The 16062-nt window shown below is 38.7% G+C and overlaps 1 long non-coding RNA gene across 5 annotated transcripts in view; it reads right to left on the bottom strand.

Annotated features, from left to right (window-relative positions):
• LOC102156632 overlaps positions 1-16062 on the bottom strand; it is a 98809-nt gene that overhangs the window by 27463 nt on the left and 55284 nt on the right. For 3 of the 5 annotated variants that reach the window (XR_005379990.1, XR_005379991.1, XR_005379993.1), the window contains one exon: positions 1928-2046. This is a non-coding gene — a long non-coding RNA (uncharacterized LOC102156632). Of the gene's footprint in view, positions 1-1927; positions 2047-10983; positions 11339-14072; positions 14288-16062 lie in introns of those variants that run through there. The other 2 variants (XR_005379994.1, XR_005379992.1) reach the window with 2 other exon arrangements.

Raw genomic sequence — 16062 nt, 5'->3', positions numbered from 1 at the left:
ACTATAGGGCCTTTCAATGAGAAGCAAGATCGCATCTGTCCCCAATCTGTCCTACCCTGCTAGGAGTCCTGAGTAAGGTATCTAGGCATTATATTTTAAAAAATGTAAACATTCGTCTGGAACTCAGGAATGCTGGAGGATTCATTCTATCAAGGTCAGCAGACACTCAGTGTGCATGCCTGTTCACCAGACTTCCAAGCTCTTGGCAATTATTAATAATCAATTGATTATTACACAATTGATAAATTATTGAACACTACATCTGAAACTAATGATGTACTATATGTTGGCTAATGGAATTTAAAGAAAAAATGGAAAAAAAAAACAATCATGGAGTTATTTCCTATTGAGATTTTCACATTTTTCTATAAATGATGTTGCAAAAAGCCACCAAAGTTTGAAGCTAAAGCACATGAACTTTAGAGCCAAACAATCGAGGTTCAAATGTTGCACCTGAGGTGTTATCTGGGAAAACCAATATTTCTCCATATCTCGATTTCATAATCAGTAAATTGCATATACAAGGCCATCTATTTTGTAGGATTGTTGTGAGAAGAAAATCACATAATGTGTGTAAATTGCACAGAAAAGACTCTTGCACATACAAAGAGCTAAATGATGGGTGGCCATTTCTATTACTCCCCATCTATGAGATGTTCTAGATGTTCCATTTGACCGCCCCTGCATTAGGACACCATTATCAGAGATGTCTGAACTGAAAAGAGTTCAAGAGTGAAAACACTTCGTCTACTGCTACGCAGCTCCCCTTGCCCCAGCCCCATCACATCCTGTAGACCAGGAAACATGTTCAGAGAGGTTAAGTGATTTGTTCAGAGTTAGTAGCAGAGTCAGTATGAGAACTGGGTCATCTCAGTTCCCAATACAGTGCAATTTCCACTAAACTAAGCTGAGGTAAACAACTTTATCTTGGGTGGGGTGTGGAGTTTGATAAAAGCTGATCAAACCTGGGTAGAGGGCTCTGTGCAGCCTATCATGTAAAATCACAACCAAGGTCCGCAGAAGGGTAAGGCCAGTCAGGACCATCCTTATAGCCTCCCAGCAGCACTACCATTTCTTTTGGCACTTTATAACTGGAAGGACTGGAAGAAAAGTTGAAAGTTGAAGCATGGCAGATATCTGTTTCCTACACTTTTAACTTCTCTTTTGCAGAGGAATCTGTGGGGTGAGACACTCAGAAATCCCTTATTCACAGAAATTGTACCAAAGGATTTAACGCTTTTGCCTCTGCAGATGATAATTAATGTTCTAGCAGGGGCTAGATTCTATCATGAGTATTAATTTAACTCTTCTGTGGACATGGGATCTCTTTCCAATGCGACTTTGCACAACGCAAAAGAACCTTTCCACCCTTAACACACACACACACACACACACACACACACACACACATACATTCATCCCCTAGCAAGGACTAGCATGACTTTCCTTGCGACAGACCTGTTAGGTAGATAAAGATTAAGCTCCCTTTGGCAGTGAGAAAACTGGAATTTAGACAAGTTTTGAGGATTTCTGAGGATCAGAAGAGCAGCACAAGGACTCCTACCCAATCTTTGATCTGCAAATGCCTTGTTTTTGAGCAATGATGAGTGTGTGTGCCATTCTGGTATGGGTGTCCAGTGTCAGTGTTCATAGCTGCTACTCAGCGCCAAGGCAAGGCAGTTGATGCCAAAGACTCTTCTATATTTTTTTTTCTCCCCAAAGAAGAGAGCTCAAGAAAAACTCATTTTTGACAAGTGATTTAAAACAGATAACATATACTTTCCTTTCTCAACTCCAGGTTGGTGTGGTGTTACTCTCGGCCTCCGTGCTCAGATCTGAGCACTCTCGGGAGAGGCAAAGTGTTGACATTCAGTTCTGTGTTTCTAAGTATTAACACACATGGTGGGGAGCCTTTACAATTACTCACTCATGCTGAGGTCGTGGGCGGCCCATTCGAGTGGTTCTCTCCCCGATGCCCCATCAAGCTGCCATGAGCCAGCATGGATATTGTTGTCATGCTGGCAGGAAACCTGGCCCATTGGAACCCTTACAGGAGAGTGAAAAATGTAAAGATGAGCAAATAAAATGGGAATGCAAATGGCTCTTTAGAAATGTTCTTAATTGCACAAAGAGAGCTAAATGAAACTCAACCCCTCCAACTCTGAGTTGATTGTTTGAAGCGAGGGCATCGAGTGGCCACATGCTCCCCTCTTCCATCTCTTCATTCTCCCCTTTCCCTCAAACCTCACACATAGGAGGGAAACCCCCCGCAATTTCTGTATGACCTGAAGGAATGAATCCTGTCAAGTTAGTTGCATTTTCCTAATACGGAGTTGTTATAATAAGTTTAAGAGGCCACCAGAGCCCTTTGAGTTAGGAACAAATCGCAAATCATCATAACACTACACCTATTCCTGTTTTATGACAGTAATAAATCAAAAGCAGCCTCACAGTGCGAAAACTAGCTACAGCAGTCACAAGTGCCAGGTTCTTGGAGATGCCAATGCTCAAACGGCTTTAGCTTTGCAGTGTATGTTTTGGCTCCTGGAGGCTCAATTTTTCAATTAAGGATTAAAAAAAATGTGTGTGTGTGTGTGTGTGTGTGTGTGTGTAAAAGAGAGAGAGAACAGCTTCAGGTAAATTTGCCAGGGCAGACAATGAGGCACTTGTTCTTTATGAATTTTATTTATTTATCTTAGCTTCACTTTTTTGTTCATTTGACTTTTGAAAGGGGTATTGGATATGGAGTCAAGCCAGAGTGTGTACACAAAATTTAATGACTGTAAATGAAATGTAAGTCTCCAGAAGATGCTACATGGTTTGGTACCATCAGGGGCTTTTTAAAAGCCTGCTCAGATTTCACCTACAAGCCATGCTTCCCAGGTATTAGAACTCCCAGTGGCTTTGCAAAACATTTCCTGCATGATTCTAGGCACTTAGCGTCACTTCAGAAGAGACTTGGTGCATACCCATCACGTTAAGCTGCTCTTTCCTAGTAGCAATTGCATTTTTTTTCCAATGCCACCACCATTATCTATGAATCTGAGCATCCTATTTCAGCTTTATGCTTGCTTCTCAAAATAATGTATCTGCTACTACTGATCAGTGAAAAAGCAACAGAGCTAAGGTTTTGAAACAATGAAATTGCTCTTATAGTCAAGAGCATGTCTAGGTACCCTTTCTTTGAGTTCATACTAACAAATCTCTTGAAAATAAAATGACCTGACTTCTTTTAAAGAAAATTATTTTACAGCTATTTCACAGCTTCAATTTAGAGACCACTGAAAAAAAAATTTATTAAACATACAACCAGGGGTGCCTGGGTGGCTCAGTGGTTAAGCGGCTGCCTTCTGCTCAGGTCATGATCCCAGGGTTCTGGGATCTAGCCACACACTGCCCCAGGCTCTGAGGGGGAATCTGCTTCTACCTCTCCCTTTGCCACTCCCCCTGCTTGTGCTCTCTCTTTCTGTCTCCCTCTCTCTCTCTCTGTCAAATAAATAATTAAAATCTTTAAAATAAAAAATATATTTTACTGAATATAGATCCTATCAGATTAGCCCCACTGTGGTGTCCCTGACCAAAACCCAAGCCTCATCTTCAGTGGCTGCTTCCTCTACATACTCACATCCATGGTAGTCCATTTCTTCCTTCACGGTGTCTTAATATCACCCACTTTCTGTGTTTAGTGGTCCAGGCCCTTACCCATTCAGGGCAGTATTTTCACAGCCACCTTACTGACTCCCTTCTGTCTTTCCTAACCCACTAATCCCTTAGGCATGGTGACATCAGATTAATCTTTCGAAGTCTCCATTTTTACCCTCTTACTTCTCTAATGATTTAAGAAGCTCCAGTGACTACCGATTGCCTGCCACGTAGAAGAATCCCAACGCTTACGCAGCACAGCTGTATGAGTCAAAAATTAACCATCCCAGGAGCACTCACAGACAGAGCCACAAGCACAGACACGCCTCAGAGAGGTTACATCCTCCTGGGCTCATTGTGATGAAGGGCTGGTCTTTGATGTGTTTTTAGATACATTATATTTATTAGACTTCCCACTTGGTCCTGGAAAATTGATTCATTCTAATAACCACCCAAAGTTATAAACTAGGGCACAGTTTATTCATCTGCCGTAGGCCAGCCACCAGCAGGCCTGGGAACCGGACTGGTCAGATGTGAACCAGGCACTCCCTTCCTGGTGAGTTGCTCCCCTCGGAGACGAGACTGTTTATCAGCGGGTGTGTGGGGAGCGCAGATCGGAAAAAGGAAATTGATTGTTGCCTGAAGGAAATGTGCGTCACACTCATACAACCCAACGTTGACCTACTCCACCCAAGGGATAGCTCAAGCTAAGAAGGAAATAGGACTATCCTTATCATCTAAATCAAAACACCAATCTTCCCGGAGAGTGATGGATAAAAAAGGATGGAGTTTTTTTAAATTGTTGTTATTTATTTGTTTTAGTTTTCTATACTAAGATAGAGAAAAAGAAAACACTTCTTGGTTTTTGGATTTTGTGTGGTGGTGATGTCTCTTTAAGACGTGTTGTTACATATAGCCTTCCTTTCATTTTAGGTTCTCTTCCTAATTAGGTAAAGTTTATAAATGAGCTATTCCTAAATTCCAACGCAGTATAAAATAAAATTACACAAATTCCAGACATTGTTGAATTTAGTTAGTTCATTGTGCCCATTTCATGGGGTCTGGTATCTCAACCTTGACTCGAAACATTGGTATTTATCTGATCTTCACCCATCTATCCCTATCATATCATAAAATGGCCCTCAAATTCACTTCTCCATCATATACACTTCACCTTGCTAATAAAACCCTACCAAAATTCTACCTCCTCTGCATTTGTTAATTCAACAATTTTTCTTTCAGAGCTTTCCTCTTTGCCAGACACAAAGGCCTTTTCCACCTGGAATAAAGGTGTCAGACTATTATACAAATAACATGGAATGATTTGCTAAGGGCTGTCATAAGAGGTAGTCACTACATGTGGAAGAAATGCCAAGAAGGACATGATTCACTTTATCCTGAAGAGTCACTCTATGCTCACAGAAGAGGTGATACCTACATGTGACCTGCAAGGATATGGTAGGAAGAATAATGCCTTCCAAAGAGAACTATACCGGGATCCCTGGGTGGCTCAGCGGTTTGGCACCTGCTTTTGGCCCAGGGTGCTATCCTGGAGTCCCGGGATCCAGTCCCGCATCGGGCTCCCTGCATGGAGCCTGCTTCTCCCTCTTCCTGTGTCTCTGCCTCTCTCTCTGTCTATCATAAATAAATAAATAAATCTTTAAAAACAAAACAAAACAAAGAGAACTATACCTTATACTCGGAGCCTGTGAATAGGTTATGCTACATGGAAATAAAGTAAGAATGAAGATGAAATTAGGATTGGTAATTCAGCTGATCCTGAGATGGGGAGAAAGTCTTGGATTATGAGTGGGCCCAGTGTCATCATAAGGGTTCTTAAGAGTGGGAGAAGAAAAAGAGTCCATATCAGAACAATGAGATATAAGACTCATACTGCTGAATTCATGAATGGAGGGGGAAGAGGAGACAACCAAAGTCGGAAGCCTCTACAAGCTGGAAAAGGCAAGGAAACAGATCCTCTCCTCCAGAAGAGGACACTGTTCTGATTTTTAACTGATACCTTGATTTTTAGTCCAGAGAAACCCACTTGGGACTTCCAATTTCTAGAACAATAAAATAAGTTTGTATAGTGTTAATTGACTACGTTTACAGTCATTGTTTTACAGCAGCAGTAGAAAATTGACAAAGAGTAAGCAGCATTTTGCTTGAGGAAGGGGTAATGACAGGCTTGCAGTCAAGGAACATTACGTTTAGTTGAGTACTTGTCATGGAGAGGCACTCTGTCAAGTGCTTTTCATGCATCATGCCACAAGAGAAGAGGGACTTTTGTATAGTAAACGATGATTAGATAAACTATCAATAAAGGCTTTTAGTGATAGAGACTAGGAAGGTTGCTTTGGGATCAGCTGAGCAACAGTACCAACAAGAAGGTTGTTACAGATAAATTGAAGAGATTGTGTTTGTCAAATTCTGGGAAACCAAGCACTGGGATATAGTGAACGGATGCCATGAAATCACTCCCCTAGCCTACAATTCCAACTGCCATGCTGACATTTACACCAGGAGGTTCTGCAACACCTCATGGTTACTAGCTTTTAGATTAAACTCATTCCAAGCCTCCTGAAGAATCTAGTAGTTCTTCACAGCTCCCTGTTCATGGCATTGTATATTGCTCATCACTTGAGCTTGAAATTTCCAAACCTTTGTCTCCCCATACTCCCACACTCAACCAATATCATGTCAGAAAGCCTTCATCACCATGATTTTCTAATAACTTCCTCCTCTTTTGCTTTCCTGATGTCATTCCTATATGGGCTATTTTATTTTATTTTTTTTATATGGGCTATTTTAACCTCGAAGTATAATTTGTGCTCTTTTCTTAATAAGTCATAAATTTCTCTTCCCCATCATCATATCTCCTTTATAAAGTTTCCTTGCTCTTTTCCTTCCCTGAACTCCTACAACACGAATTGTTCTTCAAAGCACTTAAAACTTCCTGAGAGAAAGTCTCTACTCATGTTTCCCCATGTCCCCTCTTACTCACTCCTTAACGCAACACTGCTGACCTCACTGCTGTTGGCTATTCTATTGAAATGGTTCTCCCTGAAGTCACAAGTGACCTTCTATTTACCAAATTTCAGGATCTATTTTGAGCCTCCCTCAACTTGACCTCTCTGTGACATTGACATCACTGACAACTCTTTTATTTCTTCCTTGGACCCTGAACGATCCTATTTCCAGTTTCCCCCCCTTTTTTTTTTAAGATTTTATTTATTTATTCATGAGAGACACAGAGAAAGAGAGAGAGGCAGAGACACAAGCAGAGGGAGAAGCAGGCTCCATGCAGGGAGCCTGACGTGGGATTCGATCCCGGGTCTCCGGGATCATGCCCTGGACTGAAGGCAGTGCTAAAACACTGAGCCACCGCGGCTGCCCTCCAGTTTCCCTTTTAATTGTTTCACTAGCTTCTTTAAATCTCCTCTTGCTTCTGTCCAGCTCTGTCCCACTAAGGCTGTAGCTTCCTACAGTCGGGATCCAAGTCCTCATAACTTTTCACCACATACTATACCTCTCTTCTCTAGGTATTGGATATAAATGTCATTTGGAAAATGGAAAGGAACAGTAGGACTTCTTAATTCTGATAATTTGAATTCTAAGTAATTTTTTAGTATTTACTTTATGTTTAGTAGCATGCTGAACAGAGAAGAGAGTTCGAAAGCAATGAAAGTAGAGTTTCTATCTTCTGAAAATTGAGAGTCAGTTGAGAAGGGGCAGCATATACACATAAGCATTTTGAAAAGCAATCCGAGGCAGCATTCATTCACTCATCAACTGACAGTGACCCCTCTACGACACCAGCTGAGTGTGGTTACTAACTAAATGGCAATAGAGGAATGGCTCTTCTTTCATGCATAGAAAGAGGACAAACTCTAAGCTTTTCCCTCTCTGTCCTTGAATCAAGGCACACAGAGGAAATTCTCTGAAGAAAATACCATTTCCCAAGTTGTATCCCACCTTAGATGTTGCCTCCTTTTTGCAGTTTTCACAGTTCCTCACCTGCAATAGATATAACTTAAATTAAGTCTATTTTTCTGATTTATTAAAATATTTTAGGGGCACCTGGGTGGCTCAGTGGTTGAGTGTCTGATTTTGGCTCAGGTAGTGATCCTGGGATCCTGTGATTGAGTCCTGTATTGGGCTCCCCACGGGGAGCCTGCTTCTCCCTCTATGTCTCTGCCTCTCTGTGTCTCTCATGAATAAATAAATAAATATATTTTTAAAAATCATCCTTATATTGGAAGAAAAAAGGAGGGGAAACCTATCTGAGGAATTATAGCAGGGAAAATATTGCCCAGGTAAATTAGAATGGGACCTTTAAGATTGTCCAAGCTCTTTTTGGTGAACTATTTGTTCACTCATCTGCAACTACAAGTCAAACACCTGCATTTCTAGCCATTTCTTCCTCTAGTAAGATCTCATCAAGTACCTTATCAGATAACCAATTTTAAACATTGGTATTTATAATAGATGTAGACTGTACATCTCTGGTATATAGCCACTCCTGGCAGACAATACGCCAGTAACAAAACATTTTGGTTTCTGGCCTAAATGAGAATCAGATTAACTCAGGAAAATCATGATGAAAATTTCCCTTTCTGGTCCATTAGGCTGTAGTTTCAAATGGTCTGGAAAATTTGGAGTGACATTCTTTAAACCTGATTCTCCATCTGGAAATTTCAAGCCCACATTTTGTACTATTCTTTCCAATAAGAAAGTTTTTGTTTTTACACAAAACAATAATTATTCTATTATATAAATCTTGGGCAGAAGGCAAGGAAGTAAGTCTTCTATACACTGATGCCTCTCCTAAATCTTGGTATGAGAACTATCAAAAACTATTATACACAGCAGATATCACCCTAGTAATAGATGTAATCACTGAAGCTTTGTGGATTAAACTGAAAGAGAAATTTTGAACTGCAAATACTTTAAAAATAGCTTGCCCAATACACTAAACTGGAAAAAAATAGTTTTCCTCATGAGATATTTATTTTGATTCTTAGTCCAGTCAAAAAATAGCATGAAGTAAACTTTTGCCCTGTTTCAAAGTCCTATTCTCTGCAAAAAATTCACTTCGTTTGAGAATCTACAGGTTCATTCAACTTGATCTTTACCACATCTCTCTAGGCACGAAAACAGGACTAGATATTAACTCTCAAAATGAAGACAAAACTAGGCTATAATATTTTCAAGATTATGTCAAAAATAGTATAGAAACAGACTCAGACATATATGGCTGTCTGATTTATGACAAAGGTGAGACCATACCACAGAAAGAAAAGGATGTTTTGTTTTGTTTTTGTTTTTTTAATAAATGCTACTTAATTAATTGGATAGCTGTAAGGGAACAATGCATTTTGATTCTTATCTCAGTCTTTTCAAAAATACAGCTTCCAAATGAATTATTATTTTTTATAAAAGATAATATAGGGATCCCTGGGTGGCGCAGCAGTTTGGCGCCTGCCTTTGGCCCAGGGCGCCATCCTGGAGACCCGGGATCGAATCCCACGTCGGTCTCCCTGCATGGAGCCTGCTTCTCCCTCTGCCTGTGTCTCTGCCTCTCTCTCTCTCTCTCCCTCTCTCTCATTGTGACAATCATGAATAAATAAATAAAATCTTTAAAAAAAAAGATAATATAATAAAGATATTAGAAAAAAGACATAACTATATATCTTCATGCTCTTGGGTAGGCAAGACTATTTTAGTAGACACAGAAAAGATTAAACATAAAGAAACCTTGATAAATTGACTATTACAATTAAAAAGTTTTATTTTTCAAAAGACATAATTGAAGGATAAATAAGTAGTTCACAGAGGGGAAGAACATATTCATAATGCATATATTCAACAAGATTCATATCTAGAAACATAAAAATCTATACATCATAATAAGACCGACAACCCAAAAGGAAAATAGGAAAGACTTGAGCAGCCATGTCACAGAATAAGATACCCAAGTGGCCAATAAGAATTTGAAAAGTACTGAACTTCATTTAGTGTAATACATTGCAAACATGGCTCACTTCTTCCACTCATGTCTCTACTCCCTTTGCCATGTAACTTTGTAGTACTGACTGACTCTGAATCCAAGCAAGGCTGTATGACTCACTTTGACCAATGGAATATTAGCAAATGTCATGCAAACAAAGTTTTGAAAAGCACTTGCACAATTGGGCTTGTTTGCTTTTGCACCTGTGCCATATCCATGAGAATCTTGGGGCTAGCCTGCTGGATGGAGACTGAGAGATGTGTAGAAGAGAGATGAGTAACCCCCGTTGCTCCAGCTGCAGCCGGCCTAAATCAGATGATAGTCAGCTGACACCCACAGGTATGTGAACAATCCCAGCCAAGGACAGCAGACCTGCCAAACCAGCCCCCAGCTGACTTTCTACTCTGGATCAACACATGCTTACTGTGAAATGTCACTGACATTTTGTGGTTGCTTGCTATGTAGCACTATTGTGGCAATAGATAAATTATACAATTAGTCATAAGAAAGATGCAAATAAAAACTCAATGCAATACAGCTATATACACATCAAGATATCTGAAATGAAAAAGGAGGATCCCAAGTGTTAGCAAGAATTTATAGCAATCAAAACTTTCATTCATTGTTGGTGGGAGTGCAACTTGGTTCAGTCACTTTGGAAAACTGTTTGCAATATCTTTTATGGTTGAAACTATGCAAACCCTATGGTTCCACTCCTAGGTATATACCAGAAGGAAATGTGTATGCCTGTTCATCAAGTGACATGTACAGAAATGTTTATAATGGAACTGTTTGTAGTAATCAAAAAATTAGAAGCTACACAAATGTCCATCAAGTGTGGAATGAATAAATAAGTTGTGGTATAGTCACACAATGAAATACTATTCAGCAATGGGAATGAATGATCACACCTACATTTCACGATATGGATAAAAATCACAAACATAATATTGAACAAAAGAAGACTGTAGGAGACTATTCATTGTGTCAACCCATTTGTCTTGTAAAGTAAAACAATAAAAGGTAACAAATGCAATTGGGAATCAGGAAAGTGGTTATTCATAAGTGGGGAAAGCTATTGGAAGAAAGAGTAGGGGCATTTTGGAGTGCTGGAAATAGTCTATCTTATGTAGCTACTGGTTATGCTGCTGTGCTATTTGTAAAAAATTATGGAACCATAAACATGACATATATACACCTCTGTGTAGTACACCTCAATAAAAAGGTAAAAAAAATCATAGGTTTGCACCAAAGAGGGGGAGTACAAACTGGACATCAGATATATTAGATAGAAATTCTCCTAGAGTTTAGTTGCATTTGACAGAAAAGCCAAAATGGCATTAGCATAACCACAGTAGTTTATTTCTTTTTCACAGAAATGAATTTCAATGGGAGGTAGTCCAAAATTAGCATGATTGGCTCCATAAATCAGAGTCTTTTCTCCTCCCATATCACTATTTCCGGATTTCAGGGTCCTAGATGGCTATTTGAGTTCAAGCACTGTAACCAGCAAGGTCCATGAAGGATCCATAAACAAAGATCCATCCTCTTCTTTATGGAAACTTCTAAAGAGTGCACATAATATTTCTGCTTACATCTCATTGGCCAGAATTGAAATGCAAGGTCATCTCTATCAGCAAAGAAGACTGGGAAGTGTAGTCTCTATTCCAGGTGATGCATGCCCAACTGCAAATGGAAAGTGTTTTTTAATAAAAGAGTACAGAGTGAATATTGAGAGTCAACTGGGAAGCTTTGATATACTCTTCCACAGAAATCCTTTAATGGCTGTCTCTTTCTTTAGCTCTATGTATAATAGGAACTAGTTTTCCTTCCTGGGCAACAGTTGACAAATATTTTTTGTGAAGGACCAGGTGGTAAATATTTTAGGTATTGCCAACCCAATAGTTAAACTGCAGCTATTCAATTTGGCTATGGTAGCACAAAAGCAGCTATATACAATTTGTAACTGAATGAGTATGATTGTTTCAATAAAACTTTATTTCCAAAATATGGCAATGGACCACATCTGTCCCATGCATCATAGTTTGTTGACTTTTGTTCTAGGTGCTCCGGAAATCCAGTAAGCCCCATGAAGACAGAGACAACATTTGACTTATTCTCTACTGTGTCGCCAGGCCTTGGCATATAGTCATGGATAAAAATATATTGTTTAGGGGTGCTTGAGTGGCTCAGTTTGTTAAGTGTATGCCTTTGGCTCAGATCATGATCTTGGAGTCATGGGATGGAGCCCCAAATGGGGCTCCCTGCTCAGCAGGGAGTCTGCTTCTTCTTTTCCTTCTGTCTCTGTCCCCCATTCATGCTTGCTCTCTCGCTCTCTCAAATAAAGAAAATCTTTAAAAATGTATTGATTTTAAAAATATGAGTATTTAAATGTAGCTTCTTCAAGATATTACAGTTTTTTGCACTGAAGTTTATTCAAAGAAAGAAAAGGAGTTGAGTTAAAATTCACCAAGAGATGGTACAATGTTCAAGACAAATGGAGAGGGCAGGAAATGTGTGTTTGGAGGGGAAATGAAAAAAGTAATCCAAAAAGAATAATTTATAAGCCTGCTAGGGTCATGAGGACTTTATAGTTAGTAAGCAAACAAACAAACAAAATCTTCTCTACTTGCTATGTTCTTTTGGATAATTTTCACTGAAAAGAAATGGTACCAAAGGTCTAGGAAAGGTGTTATTTCTCACAATTAGAGGATCTAAATGTGCTGTAAGCCTGGGGAAGCATTATTTCTTCAAATTGAGTGACTCTTTTCTTCCGGGGTCTACTCCCTTACCCCATTCATCCTTCTCTCTCTGAAAATGATCCAGGGAAACTCTGTGTGCTCCTTCTCTTGGCATTCCACAAATAGAACACAGCAAGACATTAATGAAGAGAGAAAACAGTTTTCCATTTATTTTGCTTTCAGAAATATACTTGGAATGGCCTGTGCCAGAGTTGTACTATATCAAAGAAACCATAATCCAAAAGACTAACCTTTTTAAAATGATAACCAACTGTATTTTGTATTTTCATAGAATTACTTTATTTCCATAAAAAACAGAATTTCCATTTTTCCAATCAAGGAGCTGAGTTTCTAAAGCTTCCTGTGGTCTATTTACATTTCCTACAGTAACCTTCTTAAGCAACAGACCAAGGAAAATATGAAACTTATTTTTTTATTTCATTTTCCCTTTTTAAAGGAGCCTCTATATTTTCCTGCCCTCATTAAAGACCTCAGAGACAACATTAATTTCCAAATATAAATTAGCAACAAATTAGCAGGCGCTTCTTTATTACAACAATTATCAACCATTTTCAGTTATACCATCACCTCTGGCTATGTCTCATGCATCAGATACTGCTCCTTTCCCATCTTTTTTTCAAGAGCAATGAATTAGAAAAGTAGGATATTAAGATGAATCTAAATTTCTATGAGCTGAAGAGAAGGTTTTTTTTTTTTTAAGAGAATGGGCAGATCCTGTTAAAGAGAAACTTATTGCTGTTTAAACAAGATAATGAGGATAGGAAATCAAAACCTTAGAAGGTTGATTTTATTCATTTGTTTAAGCAATATTTACTGAGGACTTCTATTTGACCATCACAGTTCGGTGGTGATGAAGAAAAGAGAAAGAATTGCTAATCATGATGCTGCAGACCTGTAAGAGCTGCTCTCCAGGCTTTTGGGTTATTGCAGAAGAAATTATTATGATAAGAAACCTGGAACTTCATCAAACAGATTATTTTGAGAATGTTCTTGACTTTCCCACATCCTTTGGGGAGCAACAGAGCGGGACCACTATTTAAAGCATGAAGATTTTAAATAGCTGTGTGAATGTCACTCAACCTAAGAATCCCACTGCTTTCTTCATCTGTTGTATCATATGTTGCCTATGCATGTCAACACAGAACAGTCTTTTGGAACTCATGGCTTGGGCTGACATTGTTTGTTGGGGAATGCTCCTTTCCCCTTTGGAGAAAACCTCATTTGGTACAGTACTTCTAGACCTTTTTGGCTGCCTCCCTCACTCCTGCCCAGGCTAGATGGAATTACTTACCTGAAAGGTAAACATGGAAAGAATAATTAAGCAGAGCCCTTCCTTCTTCCTTTCTCTGGAATGCAAGCTGCCCATAGGGAGCAGGAGTTCTAGGCTCATAAGAGTGTCTACATTTGGGACTCACTCTATACTAGGAAACTCACAGCCTCTGATTTGGTCTTTCATGGCAACAAAAAGGAAATGTTGGTCTCCACATGTCAACTTCCTTGTTTCATTTCTCAAGTGGTTCAGAGCTTGGATAAGGAGACAAGGTATTATTACTGGTCTTTCCCATCATGATCCCAGTATTTGGTTAAAAGGATCATGGATTTGGAGAAGAAGAAGACAGGAAATAGAATAGTAGATGAAGACATAGAAAATTAAAAATAAAAGCAACAAAAGACATGCTTAGAGGCATTTTATGGAGTCAGAATGCATGCCTTGAACCTTGGGCTTTAGCAAGAGACATTTATATCTATGACTTTGATTGTTTCTTTAGTTCTTTCAAAAGTCGACTTGAGAATAGCTTCCATGTTCTAGTTGTCCAGGCATTAAAACAGGAGTTGGCAAACCATGGCGCACATGTCAAATGTGATCTACCTCCTGTTTTTATAAACAAAAAAACAAAAGTTTTATTGGAGCACAGCTAAGCCTATTCATTTACATATAGTCTATCATTGCTTTCATACTACAATGGAAAAACTGAGTGGTTGCAATAAAGACCATAAGGCCCACAATCCTAAAATATTTACTATCTGGCCTTTTATAGAGAAGTTTACCAACCTATGTATTAGTAAGTTAAACAGTCTGCTACCCTCTGCTGTATTTCTCAATCAGTTGTGTAAACTAATAGGAGAATATTGGAATATTCATACAATACAAATAAACCGACTTAAAAATAGAATATAAGAACAATATATAATCTTGGAATATTAAGTATTGACCTTCATCTTGGGTTAAAGCAGGATTGATCCCAAAATTGAATGGCTTATCTACCTTTGATCCACCATGTGTTAATTATACTTAGGAATCTTGGAGATCTATATTTCAGCTTTATCCACAGAAAAGAAAAGGACTTTATTATGGAACAAATAACAAGAAATGAAGGCCTCTCCTATACCATAGGTATAATTTGCATTTGGACAAGAGTAGAAGGAAAGCTAGCTGAAATCCTCTTTAAAACAAAGACCAAAAATCTATTAAAGACAGCTGATACTAGTGATGTCTACCCCCTGAGAATTATGCTGACACAGAAATAGTACAAATATTTAGAGTATCAGAGACATTGTGGAAAGCTTTAGATTAACAGAGTTTAATATTTTTTAAAAAAGATTCTCCCCCTGGAGATGCAGAAATACATAGCTAGGATATGGTTTGATCCAAATATTTTTGAAGATGTGTCTAGAAAAGTACATGGAAGAGTGGTTACCAAGATAGAAAAGTAAGTGAGACTCAAAGTACCCTAAGAGAAGAAATGTGGGATTAAATGTTGAGAGAACTTGCTAAAATAGAAGAACAAGAAAATCCAGAAGAAATGATTTGAGTTTTGGATGGTAAAGCAACTGTGCCTGAGTGGGAGTGAGAGGCCAAATGGGACATGCTGCAAAGGGAGAAGGCAGTGCCTTTTCAGGCATGAGAAGGTTGAAAGACATTGCCACTTAACCAAGCCAACTATACTCCAGAATCTGGGTTGACCAAAATATATCAGCACCAAGAAAGGTAAGCCAACAGCCTTACTGTGTCCAAATGGAGGAAGCACTATTGGCAGGTATCCAGATTACATGGAGCTCATATGAGTGAGCTAGATGTAGTTTAGCAGCCCTGTTCAGTTCATTCCATTTATATAATCCCAGTTCAAAGACCCAAGATATTCAAAGCTCCACCACATAGAAGGCAGGATGTTACCCACCCTGATCAATGTGAGAGCAGATAAATTGACTCAAGTTTGCCCACATAACTGGGACGTTGAATTTCTTGACTACAACACTTGAAGTCAAAAGACTTTGGCTTAAATTCTATTTTCAACATATGCATTTATGAAAAAAGTTTTACATTTCCTATGACTTAGTTTCTTCATATAAATGTAAAAACACCTACTTAAAGGGTTTTTATCAAAACTAGATAGAAAAATTTTATGTGAAAATGCCCTGTGCCATATCTGGCATACATGACATACTCAATATTCAGGAAATGTCATTTCCTTTATAGCTTTTTAAAATAAAAGAAGATAAAAAATGTGATAGACACAAGCCTGGATTCAATACAAAAGGCATCTAAAAGGTCAATGTCCTCTCTTAATCCCACAGCCTTTCATTAAAACCAAAAAAGAGGCTAAGATTTGTAAGTTAAGATAGTAACAGACACTATGTGTAACACAG

The sequence above is a fragment of the Canis lupus genome, chromosome 27, assembly GCF_011100685.1.
Source record: "Canis lupus familiaris isolate Mischka breed German Shepherd chromosome 27, alternate assembly UU_Cfam_GSD_1.0, whole genome shotgun sequence".
Classification (NCBI taxonomy): domain Eukaryota; kingdom Metazoa; phylum Chordata; class Mammalia; order Carnivora; family Canidae; genus Canis; species Canis lupus.
The sequence above is the reverse complement of the archived record's forward strand: the minus strand, read 5'-3'. Positions and strand labels throughout refer to the sequence as shown.